Below are 6,986 nucleotides of genomic sequence, written 5' to 3' on the forward strand. Positions count from 1 at the left end.
CAATATTCATTTCAAATTTTTAGAGGCAACTTCACTCTTACATCCAGGAAAACGAGCTCTCTGAGGACTGGGCCTGAAATTGAGCCCCACAGCCTCAGTCGTGTACCTGAGACAGGTAGACATACCCAAGGTAGACATACAGGTAGAAATACATTTCCCCTCCTATGTAATACCTGAGGCAATACCCAAGGCATACCTGAGATATAGCTCTGTAATTGAAGGAATAAACCTTAATTCCAGCTGAGGTCTCCTGTCTTCAGATTAGTCAGGAGTCCACCAGTTGGACACTACAGAAAGTCAGCTAAAACAGCTTTAACAAAAGGAGAATTATTGACTCTCGTAATCAGCGAGGGCTGGAGTTTATGTCATTGATGACACGGGAACCCAGGACATCATGTTGCCATGCTCTCGCTCAGCACCTCTCAGGCCAGCTGTACTCTCTCATCCTGCAGAGAGTTGTTCCTTCTGAAAATGGTTGCCAGCACTTAGTAATTCAACTGGTAGCTTGCACTCTGATTTTCCAGTGTCTTGCAATTTGGAACACATATTTTCCTACTACTTGGAGGACTGGAGATCTGACATATTTCTGATAAAAATTAACTAATTCCATTCCTACTAGAGCCAATCATGGAAAGCTGAGGAAGATTGTTACTAAGTGAATTGCTCAGCAGAAGGAGCAGAAGAAAGGGGTAGGCATAGTGGATGAGTCTGGGCTTCATCCCCATTCTGTATTTACATACAAGGCTGAGAAGACTCACCCAGAACTGTGCTCATCATTAGTGGTCACTAAGATAGACTTTTCTTTCTCAAGTGTTTGTAGTACTTCAGCTTATAATCCTTTCATTATTTAGATTTTTTAAAAAACTTATTGACACATACTATTTGTACATATTTATGGGGTACATAGTGATGTTTCAATATATATAATGTACAGTGATCAGATGAGGGTAATTGGCATATCCATCATCTCAAACTTTTTCATTTCTTTTTATTAGGAACATTCAATATCCTCCTCCTACCCAATTGAGTCACCCTACAGTGCTGTAGAACTCTAGAATGTATTCCTCCTGGCTTTCCAACGTTCACCTTTACAATGGCCATGATTTTGTAGCCTTTAGCAGCAACAGCCACAGAGTTGATCTCATAGAAGTGAAAGTCGAACAAGAGGATACTAGCAGAAGATATTTGTGGAAGTATATTTTTTAATACAGCAAGAGCCAAAATGCATATAGCTCATCTGACCCCTCTAAATTGTTTACAATATATTCAAGATTGAAAGCAAATAGTTTTTCCTAACTTTATTCTAATCATCACATCATGGAACTTGCTGTATTGAGGTTTGTGTGTAGCTCCCACAATATAATTTTCACATATGTGTGAAAGCAAGAACAAACCACTTTGGGGGAAAAGCTTGTCAAGTGTAATCTTATTGCATATTAGGAGTGATGTCTCATTCAGGGAATATAAACTTACTTAACAATGCTATTTCTCCATAAAGAAAGCTTCATAAGGAATCACATAATAAAAGCCCAAACTTTGTGAATAAAACTATAATCAGTCATCCTTGGGAGAAATTACTTGAACTATTTACTAACAAGAACAAGAGTGGAAAATGGATCTCACGGTGACTTAGTTATTTTTTTCTTTTCTTCCCCCAATCAAACGCTTGCTTTGAAAAGCATTTGTCTGAGGTTAGGATGGAAGTTTACACTCTTGGTGTAAACTTGGTTGGGAAAAACCATTGATTTGGGAGAGTTATATTGCTTAATATGCTGAAATGATGCTGTGCTCAGTTGACTCTGTCATATTATAGAATACAGATTCTTCAAAGTATAACTTAGAGGCAATGCAAATGTTTTTCATCGCAAGGGTCAGTGGTAGATATGGATATCATTTTATTAAGGCAGGTACTGAAGATGTGCATGAATTTCAATAGCACTATTAAAAGTGACTGGAACACTCAGTTGTTCAAGCAGTCCTGTTCAAATGAGGCATTTAGAGATGGCCCTGAGGGCCAGATGTCCTACTATAATAATACTGAAGGTTACATATTGAGTATTTAAAATAAGTATATCAGTTAGACTAGCAGAAGAAAGCAGATAACACACTCCATTTGGGTAATTAGAACAGAATTTAGTAATACATAGGAGTGTGCAGGCTGTTAGAGAACTGAGAAAGAAAGTGCAGTACCTTGAAGCTAACAATCATGGCGTACCTTAACTACTGATAGGTGTAAAAAGATGGGGACCTGAAGAGAGAGCTATGCATGGTGACATGAGTGGGGTGCAGAATATAAGGAGACAGTCCCCAAGTCCCTTCTCGGGCTCTTGCTCCCCTACCCCATCCTACTGAATGACCACTGCCCCTGGAGGCGTTGGTCCTTAGTTCTAGCTTTATTACATCCTAAGACAAAACCTTGAGGGAGGAATTAGGAAGACTAACAGGGGAAGCTTGTCACTTGTCCTAGAATACCATCATTATAGGTCAGTCTTTGTTCACTCATTAGAACTTCTGAGAGCAGAAATAGGCTGAAGGGACATTGCCCTTGGCCCCATGGCCACAACCCCCCTAGGCCCCCAAATGAAGAAGTGCCAGGCACTTCATCAGCATCTTACTGTTTTGCCCTCTGACTCTCCCATCCCCATCCCAGCAATTCCAGAAGATCTCTGTCACCTCAGAGACATATTAAACACACGACTGCACCATGCATTTGGATATCTACTTTTTTCCAATAGCAAAAAAAAAAAAAAAACCTTTTCTTTCAAGCTAATGTCTCTAGCAGAATTTATGATATTGACTTTGAAACTCAAAAGACGAGTATTGTGTCTTCATTTCTCTCTGCTGTAACAGCTCTACCCTGAACTGAGGAATCTGGGAGAAGGTTTGGAGTAGCGGGACATGTCAGCCAAGGAAGCATGGGTTAATGTTTCAAAACATAATCTGATACCCATATATGTACTGGCAGGCAAAATCATTCATTTCTGGAAGTCGTCAGTCTTGCCCCATGCCCTTGTTTAGTGAAGAGGATGACGGGTTGACCTACTAGATCTATCTACTTCTTCACAGTCTTTTTACCTCCACCCCACCCCAGTGAAGATCCTGCCATGACAGACTGACTCTCAGGCTTTCATAGCGGACAATCTGGATGAAAGGAGAAAAAAGGAGCCTGAGAGGCACATCAAAGGAAGAGCTGGAGCAGTTGAAGAATGGAGTTGAGGAAAGCAACTACAGCATGTGATAGTAGTGTTCAGAGCACAGAAAAAGACAAGGGATTTCAACAAATATTGCTAGAAATAGTAAATCCTTTTATAGTGCTCAAGAGGTACAGCTAAAGAACTTGAGTTACTTCTAAATTGCTTTTTATTACATGGATTAAGTTCTTTTGACCGCAGTTTCACTCTAGGATTGAACCACATGAATCACATCATGTTAGCTTTCCATGACTCTATCTGTCCTTTCTCACTTCTTTCCTCTCCTCCTTCTGACATCTCTTTTTCTTCCTGCACTTCTCACCATGGTACTGCTTTATAAGGTGAGTTTTTGTGGACTTATAGACAAAAAGAGCTGGGGTATCAGCATATCCACAGGTTTAGACCGTGATGATGAAAGAAAGGCATTATCTCAATTTATCTGTCTTTGGCCTTAAAATTTTGGCTTTGGAGTATTGTAGGTCATATATTGTATGGTACATATTACAATCCTAATGAGTGTTGCCAAGTCTTAATTCCACTTTATTCCACCTCATTCTCTCTGCCAAGAACCTACACACTCTAAGGGTTGTCCCTTGTCCTGAACTTGCTTCTAGACCAAGTCCAGTACTGGCCAGCATCATCAGCAGCCCTTCTCCTTTGACTGCATGCTTGCATTACAATTTACATTAGATTCCTAGGACTGCCTTCACAAATGACCACAAACTGGATGGCTTAAAACATTAGAAATTTTCTTTTTCTCAGTTCTGGAGGCTACAAATCCAAAATCAAGGCTCCAGTAAAGCCCTGCTCCCTCTGAAGGCTTTCGAGAAGCATTCTCCCTTGCCTCTTCCTAGATTCAGGTAATTACCAACAATCCTTGGTGTTCTTTAGCTTGTAGCTTCAGCACTCCAATTTCTGCCTGTGTCTTGACATGGCTTTTTTTCCCCTGTGTGTGTGTTTCCACTGTATCTCTGTGTGTCTCCTCTTATAAGGACACTAGTAACTGGATTTATAGTCTACCATCATCTGGTATGACCTCATCTTATCTAGTTGAATCTGCAAGGATGCTATTTCCAAAAAAGGTCACATATCACAAGGTTCCAGGTAGACATAAATTTGGGGTACACTATTCAACTCAGTACCCAATTTAATGTCATGCAGTAAGCACTTCCTTTACCCATAGATTCCACACCAGCCCCGGGCCGCCAACTCCATTGAATCTGTGGTCAGGCACAGACATGGGAATTAGGTTTGCACGCTGCCTGTCTGGACCCTGCTATTAAAATCCAGTATTAGGCATTCAGCTTGCTCTGGTACTTTGCCTTTATCTTTCCAGAGAGTCATTCACCCTGCAGGCTGTGGGGCCATATTTTGGCACGGTGTTGAAACCACTTAACTTGTTGCAGTAATGAGGTTAAATCCTCCCTGAGTAGCCAGCTGTTCAAACAGGGTACATCAACTCTGAGGCATTATCTGGTTTATCCTTTTATAAAGCACTTCAGAGAATGTGGCCAGATTTGTTTAACAATGCTTTAAATGTTTCTGTGCTTCCAGTAAAGGAAGAGCCAAGTTTCGGGGAGTCAGTTTGAGTTACTGTTACCTTTCTGTGTTTATGCTGCCTTGTAATGCAGATTTATGAAACTACATTGAACTCTAAGCTAAAGCCAGAAAGAAAAAGCTAGAAAAAAGGCAAAGGAAATTATGTCTTGCTGTATTGTCTCCTGAATGGAAAAGTTCAAATAAATCAAAGTTTTCTAAATTAATTTACAAATCAAAAATAGATCAATGCCTTTAGCATTTATTTATGTATATTGATCTGTCTCCTGTATCTATGAATGTCTCTGGGAAAGTCTAGCCGTTGGCTTGAGGTCCCTTAAGCATCATCATAGCATGGCTTGAGGCCTGTACTGTTAATATTTTGTGTTGATGGCTGTCTTGGCAATTTGTAGGGAAGACTGTGGTGCCCAAAATAATCTTGGCTGGATGGCAACTGAAATCAGGCATTAGGGAACAGTCTCATAAATTTAAGGCAGGGATTGTAAAATATATCTTTTAGGGGTCAAACAGGTAACAAAAGAGGTGGGTGAGTAAGGACTGTGACCACTGGAGAGCCTGTGGTCATAGTCCTTACCTATCCTTGGCTGCTCAGAAAAGCTATTTATTTTCAGTGACTGTCACCCCCTCAGTGACTGTCACCCCATCAGAATGTGACTTTCAGTGCTAGTAGAGTCAGATACTGAATTTTTTTTTTTTTTAGAAAAACATCTTTTATGTGAAATTCATGAATTTTCAGGTGTAGATGACATTGAAATTCTTTAAAAACATAATCCAGGTAAAATAATAATAGCAGTAATCCATAGCTTCTGCCCTCTGCAAGCGTCTACTGATTTACTGTCTCAAAAATAAAGAGAAAATATCCTTTGCTGGAGGGACAAGAACAGCTTTTTATTTTTAACCATATTGTAACAACAGGCTACCTTGTAGACAGGAGGTGGGTTGTACTCATGGCTCTGATACTAATGAATTCAAAACCCTTGAGCAAGAAGCTATTTTCAGTCATGAATGTTTCAGAGATATGCTCTATTTATCCTGTGATTCTGTGACTAAACCCCTTGAAGGCAGCCAGCAAATCTCTTTTCCCATAGTACCTGGCACTCAGTCAGCACTCAATGAGTACTGTTCAATGTAGAACTAAGTTAGGAAGTCAATTAAATTGCCTCCACTTTCAAGATGAATCAAGTAACTGAGTCCCTAAAAGGTTAAGTAATATGTCTGAGTCCCTATGACTAATAAAGAAAGAGCCAGGACAGGGAACCTTGGTCTTCCTGCTCATAAAATAGTAAAAAAAAAAAAAAAAGCATAGAACATTGAACATGGAGGAAGATACAGCAAGTGCAGAGTCCTCCTGCAGTATTTTGCTAGAAGTTCAGCATGGTTCAGTTGCTTGCTACTGATCACTTTTTCCCTAGTTTTTAAAATTATCCAGTTATAATTTACATGGAAGAAAAATCCACCCTATTTTTAGTTTATATATCTGCAATTCTGAAAACATGGTAATGTAGCCACAACCAAAATGAAGATACAAAGCATTCCTATCAAAATTATAGACATCTTAGCTACACTTATGTGCCCTGCAGCTGATGGTCATTTTTCAGGTATTTTCCTCTCTGTATCTCATTATAGCTAGTTTCTATTGTATATCTTTAAATTCACTGCTGTTTTCTTCTGCAATATCTAGCATCTGTGAAGTTAATTATTTTAAACTTTAAAGTATTCTGAGCCCTGAGGGGCATGTGGCTGTGCAGCCTGAGTCACAAGGCATGTAACTGCAACTTCTGCCTTTTTTCTTCTGTAAATAATTAGGAAGGCCAAATGGTGCCAGAGTTAAGGCTTCCTGGGATCTTTACTCCACCCCCATCATAGAGTAGTAAAGTAATCTTCCTTAGAATGTAGCAATCTGCCATCAAATTGCTATACCCTGTGCTCTGGGCTTAAAAAAAAAAAGTACTGGCTGAGCACAGTGGCTCGCACCTATAATCCCAGCACTGTGGGAGGCTAATGTGGGCAGATTACTTGAGGTCAGGAGTTTGAGGCCAGCCTGGCCAACATGGTGAAATTCCCCCTCTGCTAAAATCAAACAAAAAATGAGGCAGGCGTGGTGGTGTGTACCTATAATCTTACTACTTGGGAGACTGACGCAGGAGAATCACTTGAACCAGGGAGAAGAGGTTGCAGTGAGCCATGATCATGCCACTGCACTGCAGCCTGGGCAACAGAGAGAGACTCTGCTTCAGA

The sequence above is a fragment of the Cebus imitator genome, unplaced genomic scaffold (assembly GCF_001604975.1).
Source record: "Cebus imitator isolate Cc_AM_T3 unplaced genomic scaffold, Cebus_imitator-1.0 Scaffold150, whole genome shotgun sequence".
NCBI lineage: Eukaryota > Metazoa > Chordata > Mammalia > Primates > Cebidae > Cebus > Cebus imitator.